At 40.7% G+C, this 15,666-nt stretch overlaps 1 protein-coding gene across 1 annotated transcript in view; it reads left to right on the forward strand.

Annotated features, from left to right (window-relative positions):
• Positions 1–3,136: 3,136 nt before the first annotated feature.
• Positions 3,137–15,666, forward strand: part of LOC137373185 (bromodomain-containing protein 3-like) — a 192,330-nt gene continuing 179,800 nt past the window's right edge. The window contains exon 1 of the mRNA XM_068038041.1: positions 3,137–3,375. The gene's annotated coding sequence lies outside the window, so the exon portion shown is untranslated. The remainder of the gene's footprint in view (positions 3,376–15,666) is intronic.

The raw sequence follows: 15,666 nt of genomic DNA on the forward strand, positions 1-15,666 counted from the left end.
CACATTTCTTCAACCTTTCCACCTGTAATCTCTGTCCTCTCGCAGGCATTGGTCTTGTAATTCCTTTCAGCACTACCTCCAAGGCTTGAAATGTCTGTTGTATCTTAGTAATTAGAATTGAAGATGGCGTGTGCCCAGAACATGATTTCTTCTGATTTGTGCTCTATTTTGTTAATATAGTTCATTTTATTTGCTTTGAACATTTTGAGTGTCACATCTACTAAAAACTCTTGGTCTCCTTAAATTTACCCATAGTTGTTCATTCATAGAATATTTATGTTGCACACACATTTTTCTCCTCTTCTTGACAAACAGCATTTCACCTGCAGTTGATCTGTCCACTTGAACAGTTTATGTAATTTTTTTTTATATTTCTAGGGCTGACTTTTCTGACTCCACCTCTTTCCTCTCTGTGCTCCTGCTCACCCCCCCCCCCCCCCCCACCCAAGTAGAGTATCATCCTGACACAGGCACTTTTGGCCTGTGTGATCATTCTATGATATGAAGTTTCGAATAGTTTTGTGTGGAGCTTCTGAATCCATTGATCCTGCTAATCAGTTGACCTCATTCTGGCATAACTAATCTAACCAGTACAAACTGTTACCTACCTTTAAACCAATTGTTATGAAAGTGCTTTTTTTTTTGAGGACTCCTATTTAAATTGTGGAGATGGATTCTTTGGAAGGCTGAAGATTTTATAAATGCTGGACTTTGTTTTCTTGTTGACAGTTCACTGAGATGACAGATGTTGTTTGAAAACAACCTTTGTTGGAAATCATGTGCTTTAAGCTCAATAAACAGAATTCTTGGTGACCTGGAGAAGATGTTTACAGCGAAGCCACATGTCCAGGTTTATGGAGGTCAGGAGGTTGATTTTGTTTGTGGTTTCATTTCTGAGATACTTTCAGTTGAGGTGTGAACTGTTTTGAAGACAGTTAGCGTTTTGCCTGCCAAGGAAAAAGAAACCACCCAGCTCACTTCTTTCTCTACCTCTCTGAAGAAACCCAGCAAAGATCCAGTGTGGGAGAGCTAAAATTCTCATGCTGCATCTCTCCTGAGAAGCTGGAAAAACCTGTCCAATTAAATATCAACACCACCTGAAAAGAACTGCTTTTAGAAAAGATCCCAGTGACCCGTCTCCGTATACCCGGACACCAAAGGGGACAATGGATTTCCTTCCATATCTTTTTTTCTTCAAGAAAGCAAGTATTTGGCCAAAGTATTCTTTGTTTTGTCTTTTTGTGAGTGTGTGTGGGGAATTTAAAAAGGGAACTTTCATACTTCAATCGGTGTGTTAATGTTTTGCTTCATCACTGAATGTTGTCTTTGATGAACAAAAAAAAATTACAAGTTTATTAAAGAAACCTGGTTGGTGTATTTTATTTTGGCATGAAGAATAGAGTATATGGATTGACTGGATCAGTAACTGGATAAACATATTTTTAAAATATATGTTGTGACCTGTGGAGAAGTGGGACTAGAAAACCGTGCACTTCTCCCATCTGGGTTGTAACACAATTTATTTATCCATTGCCAAGTTTTGACTTGAGCTGCCACTGCTTTAAAAGTTTTTAAGTTGGAATCTTTTTTAAGCAGAACTTTATCAAGTGCTGTTTTTAAGTTCAAGGTACATCATGAGACATGGTTATCCACAGTTCAAAAATTTGAGTTTGGTCAAGCAGGTTCATGTCCTTCTGAAACTGTGGCTTCCCATTTACTAGGTTATCATACAAGTAACCCTCTAGTTTTCCTGTATGATTCAATAGTAGGGAAGCATCCCAAGTGTAGGAGGTAACTGATGGCAACTCGGTTGAACTATAAAGTTAGATCTATTGAATATGCCATTTCTAACAGGATTCCTGCTGGGAGACTAACTGTGGGATTCCATGACACTTGTGTAGTTGTTTTAAAAAAAAAAAAAAATCACATCTAACTAATCTTAATCACTTTTTCTAGAGACACTAAATGGGAGCTACATGTCACTTGTGAAGTATTTTGTGGTATGAAGAGTAATTCACTATCTGAAGAAATTTGTCTAAAAAAGTTTTTAACCAAGTATTGTCATGTACAAAGGTGAGCACAGCTGCAATTTACCAGTTAAAAGTCTGGTTAATTTGTGTTCTTCAAATGAATGCACTAAATTCTTCTAAGGATTCCCCAATCTGTTCCCAAGGCTATTCTCAGGGAAACCCATGACCTGTTAATGGCTTACTATCTGGTACTACAGAATGGTTGGACAGGTAATGATGCATGTAGTTCCTTAAGCAATGTGCTGTTGTCCCAGTTCTGCGATCAAGGTGAGGTGCAGAATGGAAGTTGGGTGTCTGCTCTTTAAGATATTGTACTTAACATCTGGATCAGGACTTAAATTGAGTTTTGAGCGCAATTTATTTGGGGAAATTGGGTTACCTTTCCCTTCAGCCACTAATAACTTGTTTCAGCACAGCAGTTTGCCTAGGCCACTAAGTTAATTAACATTTTTCATTGTGTTCATGGATCTCTTATGCCATTACTCTCAAGTCAGAGTAACTGTGCATCTTATCTGTCTGGCCCTGTTATTTTTGTATTGAGGATATGTTGTGATTCTTTCCTTGTGTTTTGTTTCTCTATTTTGCATCCTCTGGCTTTTTGTTTTCCTTTTTTTTTGAATGGGAGTGTGGGTGGCATGATGTGGCAAGGGAGAGTGTTGTGGGTTTTTTTTTCTTTTGAACAAAGAAGGGGTTTAATGCTATACTTCAGATTGCTTGATTGTTTTTTGTTCCTTTTAGAATTGAGATTGTATAATTTTGAATTCCAAATCTTAACTACTTCTTTGCTATTTAGTTGGCTGCATATTGTTCTGGAATTGCCCCCAGCCATTCCTCCTCCAAAAAACACTTGCGTATCCTGATTTGGGATTATTTTGGTTTCAACCTTTTTTTTTCTCTTGCTGTTGTTGAACCCTAACTCATTCACTGTGCATAGTGTTTATTGCTTGATCAAAGTTCATTTTTGCTTTTAAGTTTCTGTTACAGCATTGAATTCTGCCCCTACCAACAATGTAGTTTAACTGACTTTTTTTTAATTTAAATTTTTGTTGCCAGCATTGAATTCTGCTTCAGGAACAGGAGAAAGAAAATCCTACAGAGCAACTAGATTTTGGCTACTTTGGCCATTACACCATGAAACCTATTTTACACCCCTCCCAAAGGGCAAGATGAAAAGACAAAGCTGGCGAGGACACATCCAACGTATATAGTGGAAGTTGACAAAATCATCGTGGTGATGTGTGTAGTGGTCATAGGGTCTTCAGAAGTGAAGCCAGGCCAGCACCAAAGTGGCATGGGATGCTGCATAAACCTGCAAGAATGGCAGCCAGAGCTGTTGTCTGCAGAGGTAACAATTAGGGTTGTCAGCTAGGGGGGTGATCAGGAAACAAAGCAAGAATAAGACCAGCACTCAAGTGGAAATGGGACCTGGTAATGTGCACAAGTAAAGCAGGGCGCGTAGCAGTAGTAAGTAGCATCATGTGTTTGCCAGAAAACCAGACCAGCAGCTTTCGTTGGTGGTCAGGCACTCTGTCCCCCTGGAGTTAGCTGGGGCCATAATCCGAGGCAGCAGTCGAAAGCAGGAACAGTAATCCTTTAGTGCAATAACATAGCAGCAGGAGTAGCCATTCAGCCCATTGAGCCTGCTCCGCCATTCAATATGATAATGGCTGATCATCCACTTCAATGCCTTTTATCCATACTATCCCCATATCCCTTTGTCAATGGTATTTAGAAATCTGTCAGTCTCTACTTTAAACATGGTCAATGACTGAGCTTCCACAGCCCACTAGAGTAGAGAATTCCAAAGATTCACAACCCTCTGAGTAAAGAAATTTCTCCTCATCTTGTCCTAAGTGGCTTCCCCCTTATTTTGAAATTGTGTCCCCTGGTTCTACACTGCCCAACCAGGGGAAACCTCTTGCCATCTACCCAGTTCAGAGGAGGTTCACTAGAATGATTCTAGAGATGAGGGGTTTGTCTTATGTAGAGAGATTGAGCAGTTTACTCTCTAGAGTTTAGAAGAATGAGAGGCGATCTCATTGAAACCTACAAAATACTTCAAGGGCTAGAACATAAGAACTAGGTATATAAGATGATTAAGGGGATTGACAAAGTAGACGTAGAGTTTCCTCTGGTGGGGCAATCTAGAACGAGAAGTCATAATTTTAGGATAAGTGATATCAGATTTAAAACAGAGATGAGGAGATGTGGAATTCACTACCCCAGAGTGCGGTGGATGCCGGGACATTGAGTAAATTTAAGGAGGAGATAGACAGATTTTTAATTAGTAATGGGTTGAAGGGTTATGGAGAACGGGCAGGAGTTGAGGCTGAGATGAGATCAGCCATGATTGCATTGAATGGCGGAGCAGGCTCAAGGGACTGACTTGTCTACTCCTACTCCTAGTGCTTATGTCTAGCCCTTGAAGTATTTTGTAGGTTTCAATGAGATCACCCCTCATTCTTCGAAACTCTAGAGAATACAGGCCCATTATCCCCAATCTCTCTCCATAGGACAGTCCTGCCATCCCAGGAACAAGTCTGGTGAATCACCTTCAGTTTGCTTTTGTTAACAACAGATAAATCTGATGAGCTGCAAATCGACCAAGGCCCTGTAGTAGCATCCATAAAATATCAAGACCTCTTTAGTTTCATATATAAATAAATATAGCAGAAGGTAAGTTAACTATCAGTGATTAATAAAAGATTCTCCTAATAGATGGAGCAGAGGAAGATATGGTAGGGGATGAGTCGGATTTACACCAGATGGTGCTTTGACAGGTTATCATTTGGAATTTCTATAAAAGCATTCAAATTAACATTACATTATTTTTAAAGTGGCAGTACTGGCATCAGAAATGTAATGGATAAGTGTACACATCTCAACAACTTATTTATATGGCACTTTAATGTATTAAAACATCCCAAGGCACTTCACAGGAGCTTTATTAAACACAATATGACACCAAGCCACCTAAAGTGATATTAGGCCAGATGATCAAAGAGGTAGGTTTTAGGTTGTGTCTTGTGGGGCTGGGGTGTATCGGGGGCTGAAGCCACGGAGGAATTTGACTAGAAGATGAAAATTATAAATTCAAGACGTTGCTTGACCAGGATCCAATGTAGGTCAGTGAGCACAAGGGTGTTGGGTGAATGGGACTTGGTAAGCCGGACAGCAGAGTTTTGGATGACTTCATGTTTACTCAGGGTAGAATATGGGAGACCTGTCAGTGTATAGGAATAGTCAAGTCTAGAGGTAACCAGGGCATGAATAAGGGTTTCAGTCGCAGATGAGCTCAGATGGGGACTAAGTTACAGGAATATCCACAGGAAATGTTTACATACAAGTCTTCAGTTGAGTGTGTGACCTATATAAGTATTTTAATATTAATTGTACTGTCCTCCAGATATCTTATACTTCCTATCAGAGCAATATTTCCACAACAGTATAAAGGAGGTATTGGCCCGAAAAATAGAGCTCTAGAAATACTGAACTTATTGCTCTAAAAATGACAATTTCAATAATTGGTAGGGGTGGTCAGGTGGGAAATGGAATGAGGAGGAAAAAGATTGTATGGACGTTATTGAAGGCTAAATATTGGTGCGGGTTCTAGTTCCCATTTGAATGGGTGGATGTATAGAAAACTGCTAACTTGTATGTTGTACCAAACAAAAAGTGCTGGAAATACTCAGTAGCTCTGGCAGCATCCGTGGAGAGAGAAGCAAAGTTAATGTTTCAGGTCTCTGACCTTTTCATCAGAACTGGCAAAGGTTAGAAAAGAATTAGGGTTTAAGCAAGTGAAGGGGAGGGGGTGGGGGACAGAACAAGGGGGAAGGTGTTTGATAGGGCAGCAGAGATTAAATAACAAAGCGTGTGTTAATGGTTGTGAAAGATAAGGCATTAGTCCAGAGAGACTGATAATAGCAGAATAATGAGCAGCTTTGACTACATGTAAAGCAGGCACATGGTTAAAAAATATATTTTTTAAAAAGGCCAATCATGCTCTGAAGCTATTGAACTCTATGTTCGGTCCGCAAGGCTGTAGAGTGCCTAATCAAAAGATCAGGTGCTGCTCCTTGAGCTTGCTTTGATGTTCACAGGAACACTCCTTATACCTAAGAAAACCTGTTTTTGTGCTGGTTTCTTTGCCTTGTAATTGGAAAGCGGTGAAGAAGGATTAACCAAGGGGGAGCTAAAGTAAACCCTGTTACAGTAAGACCAGGTGAAGGCTGCAAGGGAACCCTAGACCTCTTTCTCACCTGGTCCTAACACTCACTACATATTCTGGGCTGATGCTCCAGTGCAATACTATATTTCATGTATAGGATGGGAATAGAGGGATACGGACCCCGGAAGTGCAGAAGGTTTTAGTTTAGACGGGCATCATGATCGGCGCAGGCTTGGAGGGCCGAATGGCCTGTTCCTGTGCTGTACTGCTCTTTGTTCTTAATGATTTCCACCCTTGAGGATTTTTTTTGAGAAAATCAAAATTTCTTATCTTATTTTCTAAATCTCTAGATTTGGGAATTGTGCTTTTTTGATTAGAGAATTACAAATCTTTCTCCATTATTTGAGCGAGAGGAGAAACCAAATAACTGCAGACTTGTCGTTTAGCATCAGTTGTAGGGAAGTTACTGTAATTTATCACCATTGGCAGAGTAACTCAGCACTTGGATAAGTATGCACTGATCAGACTGTCAGCATAGATTTATGAAGGATAGGTCTTATCTGATTAATCTAGTTGAATTCTTTGAGGAGGTCACTAACCATGGTGGTAGATAGGGGAACGTATCTGGCTGTTGTCTAAAGGGCTTCAGGAAGGCATTTGATGAGGTTCCATGCAAGAGATTATCAAAACTGAAAGTGCATGGTTTTAGAGGTTGCCTTGTGCAATGAGTTGTTAATTGGTTGAAAGGCAAGATAAAGGTCATGTTCTCTGACTAGTTGCAAGAAGTGGTGCTTCCCAGGGAAAGTGCTGGGGTCTCATCTTTTTCATCAAATATATTAACTTGGGTGAAGGACTAGAATCTTATCACAGAAGGAGGCCATTCATCCCTTCATGCCAGCTCTTTGAAAGATCCAATTCGCACCCCACACCTCTTTCTCCACAAATGTGTAAAGTTTTCCTTTTCCAGATTTTGTGTGTGTGCAATATATAATAAATATATATAATAAAAACACATTCTCAATAGCTGCTTCTGTTGTCAGTTGTGGCTCAGTTGGTAGTAATCACAAGGTTTCAGGTTCAAGCCCCACTCCAGACTTGAACACACAAATCAAGGCTGACACTCCAGTGCAGTACTGAAGGAGTGCTGCACTGTCGGAGGTGCCATCTTTTGGATGACATGTTAAACCGAGTCCCCATCTGCCTGCTCAGGTGGATGCAAAAGATCCCGTGACGCTATTTCGAAGGAGTGTCCTGGCTAATATTTATCCCTCAATCAACATCACAAAAGCACATTATCTAGTCATTTTTCACATTGCTGTTTGGGGAGGCTGCTGCGTATCCTATACTACGACAGTGACTTCACTTCAAAAGTACTTCATTGGCTGTAAAGCGCTTTGAGATGTCCAGTGGCCATGAAAGGTGCTATATAAATGCAAGTCTTCTATTGCATTCCAGATCATCATAACTTGCCTTTATTTAAAAAAAAATTCTACTCCTGTTCCCTCCTGATTGTTTTGCCAATTATCTTTAACCTATGTCCTCTGCTTGTGACTGCCTCCTTATTTACTCTATTCATAATTTTAAACACCTCGATTTGTATCTCCACTTAATCTCTACTCTCAGAAAAATTATCACAACTTTTGTAGCTTTCCACATAGCAAAATCCCTCATCTCTATTGCTATTCTAGTAAATTTCCTTTGAACCCTCTCCAAGGCCTTGACATCCGAAAGTGTGATGCCCAATACTGCAGCTAAAGCTTAACCAGTGATTTTATAAAGATTCAGCATAACTTCTTAGTTTTGTACTCCTGTGCTTCTAATTATAATGTGGGATCCCTGTATGCTTTTTAACAGCTTGTCTTATCTTCAAATATATGTGTGTGTGTGAACCACCAGGTCTCTGCTCCTGCACCCCCTTTAAAATTCCAATATTTAGTTTATATTAGATTTTGGGAGAAAGAGGAGAGGTATCACTTTGCAGTAAGTCATTTGCCATGTGTCTTCAGTCTGGCTTTCTGAAGTTTGCTACCATTCTCTTCACTGTTAACTACATTTCTAAGTTTTGTGTCATTTGCAAACTTTAAAATTTTTCCTCTGCAGTCCAGGTCATTAATATGTATCAGAAAGATCTAATAACCCCAGGGGGACACCACTATATACTTTTCAAGTCTGGCAAACAGCTGTTTGCCACTACTCTGCTTTCTGTGTCTTGTGAACAATTTCCTCTCCACACAGCCACTGCCCCTTTAATCCCATGAGCTTTGATTTTGCTAAAATGGCACACAATAGCCTTGTTATTAAATGCCTTCTGAAAGTCCATATTCACTGCAACTGCACTATCATTAACCCTTTTTCGTTATCTCATTGAAAAGCTCAATCAGGTTTGTCAGACTCTCTTTTTCTTTAATAAGTGACATGCCAACACATTTGTTTGTTCCATGTTCTTCCAAGATTCATTTTGTCACTGATTCTGGTCTCTAAATGTTCCCCACTATAGAGATTGAACTGACTGACTTATAGTTAATGACAATATTAAATGGGGATGTAACATTTGCAATCCTCCAGTCCTTTGGCATCACTCCCATATCCAAAGAGGATTGAAAGATTGTGGCAGGAACCTCTATCTCCACCTTTGTTCCCTCAGCAACCTGAAGCATCCCATGGGAACCAAGTGACCTTTCTACTTTGAGCACTTCCAACCTTTTAAGTGCCTCCCCCTATTTTTGTTCTAATTTCTGTAACCACCTACTCCTTTTACCATGAGTGTGGCAGCATCTGAGATGTCTGTCGTCTTCCCACCACCAAGAAAGCTCTGCACTGGGGTTTGCCACCAGTCCAGTGCAATTAATTGCTGCTCATAATATCTAGCTTGTTGACCATTTAGGTGACTTATTGTCCGTACCAAACTTGTGAAAGCATTATGTCGCAGTCACCTTAACTTGGTTGAAATGTTACTGTCTTTAGAAGAGGACCAATCTTTGAATATGAAAAACCATTTTGAAGTGTTCCATATAATGCAGTAACAATTTTGTAGTCCACTCAAGTATAATGTGTCAGCAACTTATTGCATCTTGCAGATCAATCTGAATCTAAGTTCTACTGCTATTTTAGCCTCTAGTGAGGGCAGTAGTTAGGTGCAATATTGTGATTCGCTGATTCATTCAAAATGATAGAAAGTGTAACCCTTCATTCAATAGATGTTTCCAACATGGGCTAAATCCGATTCAAACAAAACTATTAATCTTTTGAACCTATGAATTTGAGAATTTAATTTATGTTCAAATCATCTTTTTTCACTATTATATTGGTACAGATTAGTGAATCACATCTGTAAGTTTATTGATCTTTTGTTTTCCACATATATTGCAGCTTGTGGAACACATTTAGCTAAAAACTGAATTTTCTTTGGTAACTAGTGCTGAAATTTTATCTGGTATCTCATTTCTTTCAGTGCACTAGTGTGCTGCTTGTCTTTTGAGTAGATAGAATGAAGAATCTTTGACTGAGACCCAAGTTCCCTTTTGGGGAGAGGACTTGAAGTAGACCAGTTAACAAATCGTATGGTAAAGACTACTTTGTCGTGCTTCTCCGGTAGAGTAGAAATGTATAAACTATCTTAAATCTGCAAATTTACTTAACCCCACTGCCTATTTTTACACTTTGGTGTATGCTTATGTTGCATGTGGATGCTTAACAGATGGTTTGCTGTGTTTGTGACCTTCATTCTTTTAAAAAGTGATGTCCATGTGCAAAGCTCCCTTCCAGCTTACTGCTACTTTTGTCCTTCTGATTTACAAATAAAATATTAGTTGTCTGATGTGTTAGCTTTTGCACTTCTACAATCTGCTAAATGCTGGTGGTTGTTCGGGGCTTTCCACTTTTATTATCAGAATGCATTGAGGCCTGAAAGAAGAGCATTTTTGTTTGTGGGATGTGGGCAATTCTGGCTAGGCCAGCATTTATTGCCCATCCCTAATTGCCCTTGAGAAGGTGGTGGTGAGCTGCCTTCTTGAACAGCTGCAGTCCTTGGGTGTAGGTACACCAAAAGTGCTGTTAGGGAATTCCAGCATTTTGACCCAGTGACAGTGAAGGAATGGTGATGTAGTTCCAAGTCAGGGTGATGTGTGGCTTGGAGGGGGACTTGCAGGTGGTGTTCCCATGCATCTGCTGCCCTTGTTCTTCTAGGTGGTAGAGGTCGTGGGTTTGGAAGGTCATGTCAAAGGAGCCTTGGTGCGTTGCTGCAGTGCATGTTGTAGATGGTACACACTGCTGCCACTGTGCGTCGGTGGTGGAGGGAGTGACAAAGCAGGTGCTTTGTCCTGGATGGTGTCGAGCTTCTTGAGTCTTGTTGGAGCTGCACTCATCCAGGCATGTGAAGAGTGTTCTATCACACCCCTGACTTGTGCCGAGTAGATAGTGGACAGGCATTGAGGAGACAGGATGTGAGTTACTCGCTGCGGAATTCCCATCCTCTGACCTGCTGTTGTAGCCACAGTACTTATGTGGTTAGTCCAGTTCAGTTTCTGGTCAATGGTAACCCCCAGGATGTTGATAGTGGGGGATTCAGTGATGGTAATGCCATTGAATGGCAAGGGGAGATGGTTATATTCTTTCTTGTTGGAGATGGTCATTTCCTGGCACTTGTGTGGTGCGAATGTTACTTGCCACTTATCAGCCCAAGCCTGGAAGTTGTCCAGATTTTGCTGCATCTGGACATGGGCTGCTTCAGTACCTGAGGAGTTGCGCATGGTGCTGAACATTGTGCGATCATTAGCGAACATCCCCACATCTGATTTTATGATGGAGGGAAGGTCATTGATGAAGCAGCTGAAGATGGTTGGGCCTAGGAGCCTAACCTGAGGAACTCCTGCAGTGATATCCCAGGACTGAGATGACTGACCTCCAACAACTACAACCATCTTCCTTTGTGCTAGGTATGACTCCAACCAGTGGAGAGTTTTCCACCAATTCCCATTGATTCTGGTTTTGCTAGGGCTCCTTGATATCAAGGGCAGTCAGTCTCACCTCGGTAGTTGCTAAATTTGGATTATTAAAAAGCTTTCCCCCTTTTCTTTTTATGTGGCATTTACGCCTCCATGCTGTCCCTTATTTTTTTTCCAATAATTCTCCCACCACCATGGTTATGTTGATTGGCCCACAGTTAATTATTTTTTTTATTCGTTCATGTGATGTGGTCGTCGCTAACTTTGCCAGCATTTATTGCCCATTCCTAATTGCCCTTGGGTAGCTGTTGGTGAGCGGCCTTCTTGAAATGCTGCAGTCCATGTAGAGTAGGTACACCCACAGTGCTGTTAGGAAGGAAGTTCCAGGATTTTCACCCAGCAACAGTGAAAGAACGGTGATATACTTCCAAGTCAGGATGGTGTTTGGCTTGGAGGGGAACTTGCAAGTGGTGTTCCCATGCATTTGCTGCCCTTGTCCTTCTAGGTGCTAGAGATCGTGGGTTTGGAAGGTGCTGTCTAAGGAGCATCAGAGCGTTGCTGCAGTGCATCTTGTAGATAGTACACACTGATACCACTGTGTGGAGGGAGTGCCAATCATGCAGGCTGCTTTATCCTGGATGGTGTCGAGCTTCTTGAGTGTTGTTGGAGCTGCACCCACCCAGGCAAGTGGAGAGTATTCCATCACACTCCTGACTTATGTCTTGTAGATGGTGGACAGACTTTGGGGAGTCAGGAGGTGAGTTTCGCACTCCTCAGCTGCAATGTCTGTATTGGCCCCCTCTTTTTTTTTTTGTGAAGACAGACACAAAGTATTCCTAAAGGACCATGCTGACATCTTCTGCCTCCACATAGAAGTGTAATGTTCAGACTATCTGCAAAGAGGAACATTATTCAGAAATCGCCTGTGGTTAGATCTTATTTCTTCCAACCCCCCCTTAATTTTCTGGGGAAAGTAGCTGTGGCTCAAGAAAACTGAATGGAAAGGTTCACTATAATTAAGGCCAACTATTACTTACAAATGTGAATGTCGAAGCAGGTTAAATTAAATACATTAAGACAACTGGTTCAGTTACTTGGGCTGATGTACAACTGAATAGTAGTGTTCCAAAGCCAAATCACTGTTAGGGTTAGTTCTTTATAGATGGTTTTGATTTAGGTCAGGGCTGAGATCTATGGTATTCTGTATTATAAATGCACATAGGTAAATAAGTTGCATTTAATTGGGCGAATTAACTTTTTACTGGGGAAAACATTAAGATTCATCAAAGTTCTAAGGTCACTAAACATATGCCAGAAAAAATGTAGTCTCTCTAAACTGGCATCCGGCCAACTGCTATTTTTTAAAATTTAAAATGAAAAGATGCATGACTTCAGAAGAGAGATGAAGAAGAAAAATGCTGAAGTCATTGCTAACATTCCCCCCACCCCCAGCGTGACCTCCATTCACTACTGGAAGATACAACAGAGAGCATTTTCACTTTCAGATGAATGAGATCTCTTTTTACTGAATGGAAAAATAAAGAATATTGTCAGTGAAGGCTAACCCCTTCGCATAGCTACTCAAATTTCTGAGCAGTGACTTTCTTGAGGCATCAGTTGCTAACACCAATAGTGTAATAGTGTTGTTTTTCCCTGGCCACAGGAAAACTCCAGTTTATAGCTCTAATAACAATCGGAGTGTCCATTATAATTGGACTAGACACATGACATCTATGAGCTTATTATGTATAATTGTATTGATATATTGGCAGATAGTGACACATTGTTACTGAAACTTTCCAACCTGGCTATACTTCTTACACAACTTGTCACAGCCAAGCCACTTCAGTTGTGTGCAACCCGTATCACATCGCATCTTGGACTCTCCTTAACTTCTCTGGTACTTTCTTCAAGCACCTCTTGCCCATCTTGCCTCTCATTATAATCTTCACCACCTTCTGCTCCCCAAACTTTTCTCATACCTTTCCTATAATCATTTATAACTTTAGCCAGAGCTATTATGTTCAATTTGTGTTTTTAATTTAAAGGAGTGATCCAGAGACAGCAGTGGTACCCTGTACATCTTTTCAGTGTAAGTTGAGTAATTGTTAGTGCTGCAGTGTGCATTCATTCCATGCTCAAGATTTACAAGTTTTGGATCATAGGTGGTCCATGCAAACTGCCCTGTTGCTGTGAGAATGAATAGTGTTGAGAATGCTTGAATTGTAATACTGCACGTTTTGCCAAAAGTACTAAAGTTTTAGGCATATTTCAGGAAACCAATGCCTCACATGAAGCCTCATTTTTCTTCTGTTGAAAGAAAATTAACCAATATGCACGAACTCTAGTTTACTATGTCGAAAGGGCAAAAGATTCTATTCATTCCACCCATTGAACAAATGCATTATTAACTTAACCAGTAGAGTGTACTTCCTTGAATCATTTGCTGATGGGTCAGGATCCATGGGGGAAAATTGGAGTTCATTCTACTAATGTGTAGGCTTAATATGCAAGATGTTTTGCTTGGTGTGATTTGCTATGTGGACCAACTTGCATGCTGCTTCTTAATGGCTAGTGTTTTGATCTGCTAACCGATTAAATTTTTTGGGACTGCAGTACTCCGATCTGATCTGTAAATTTAGGCCTCTAGTAGCATCACCACCAAGCAATCTAGGTGTGGTTAGTGGAGGAGAAAATGCTTGATGTAAATCAAAGTTGTTTTCTCGGCCACTGATAGAGGGTGCAAAGACAAAATCATTTTGGATTAACATCTACTCTAACCATAAATAATAACAAGAAATACTGGAAATACTCAACCGGTCTGGCAGTATCTGTGGAGGTGGAAGCAGAGTTAACGTTTCATGTCCGTGACCCTTCACCCAGGATTACAGGCATCTCTGAGAAATACAACATTCCTCAGACTGCTCTTCTCTCTACTCTAACCAGTTTTCTCTTAAATTAGGAGGTTCCTATAAAATTTTGTAAAGTGTGTTATACCATCCTTTCCAAAGTGGGTTTCTTTGCTTCAGAGAATTGTAAATTCCTGGGCATTCCCAGGCTCTTTTCAAGTGAGCAAATGTGGTTGCTACAAATTTTTGGTCTGCCTTTTGGTATCATCCTCTATGGTATGGCAGCAAGCTTTTACCCATACTGCTCAATATCCTGTTATGTGATAGAATATCCTTAGGATATAACAATAGGTTCATCTTTTGGCCAGAACTGGATATGCCTTTCATATGTTGCCTCACGTGTGCTTCTCCAATCTTTCAGTAGGTAGATTGAAAACACCTTAGTGATATATGAATGATTAAGCTGTTTTATTTGACAGACATCAAGTGAATGTACAGAATGAAGATAATTAAATCTCAATTTAACTAACATAATATCTCTCCCAGAGATCAAGTAAAATAATTAAAATATACTTCTCATCATGCTCACTTAATTTTTTTTTGTAATCAGCCTTCTAGTTCTGCCTGACTGTGAACTTGTGATAAATGTGTTCCCTCATTAGGCCAGATACCCCTCCTAGGCCTAGCTGGATTGACGTTTCATGGGTTAGCTGTGGCTCAGTTGGTAGCACTCTTGCCTCTGAACCAGAAGATTGTGGGTTCAAATTCCACTCCAGAGATGTAAGCACACCAATCTAGGCTGCATTCCAGTGCAGTACTGAGGGAATGCTGCACTGTTGGAGGTTCCTTCTTTGGGAAGAGATGTTTAACTGAAGCCCTATATGCTCTTTCAAGTGGGTGTAAAAGATCCCATGGCCCATGGCACTATTTTGAAGAGCAGGTGAGTTAACCTGAGTGACCTAGTCATTTTTATCCCTTAATCAGCCATCGCTAAAACAGAGTATCTGGTCATCAATTTGTGAGAGCCTACTTTGTGCAAAATTGGCTGCTGTGTTTCCTACACTCTGACTACATCTCAAAAAATACTGAATTTTATTTATAATATATAAAAGATTTTATTGTACTGTGTTTTCGGGCGGTCTCTTCCTCCCTTCCCCTCCCCCCCCACATCCCCTGGTTTGGTAATTTCCCAGTTGGCCCATCAATAAATTAACTTTTTTGAACTCCCCACACCCTCTTCCCCACTTCAGGGTTTGGATCTCAGAAGACCCTATCTTCTGTTCTCTGAATCGAGAACATCCTGACAATATTTCTCAGATGAGTTAATTGACCTCATTATTAAGTCTGAAGTGATCCATTGCATTCCACAAACTGGTAGATCTAGCTTTAAAAGCCCTTCAAAACACTCCCACAGGGGATGCAGAGACCAATTAGGCCCACATCGGAGATGCCATCTATGACTCAGCAATGACCACCTATGGCAAACGTGTGAAGCGGAATGCAGACTGGTTTCAATCTCACATTGAAGAGCTGGAACCTGTCATAACCGCTAAGTGCATTGCACTGCTGAACTACAAGAAAGCCCCCAGCGAGTTAACATCCGTAGCACTTAAAGCAGCCAGAAGCGCTGCACAAAGAACAGCCAGGCGCTGCGCAAATGACTACTGGCAACACCT

This window comes from Heterodontus francisci, chromosome 8 (genome assembly GCF_036365525.1).
Source record: "Heterodontus francisci isolate sHetFra1 chromosome 8, sHetFra1.hap1, whole genome shotgun sequence".
In the NCBI taxonomy this organism is placed as follows: Eukaryota; Metazoa; Chordata; class Chondrichthyes; order Heterodontiformes; family Heterodontidae; genus Heterodontus; species Heterodontus francisci.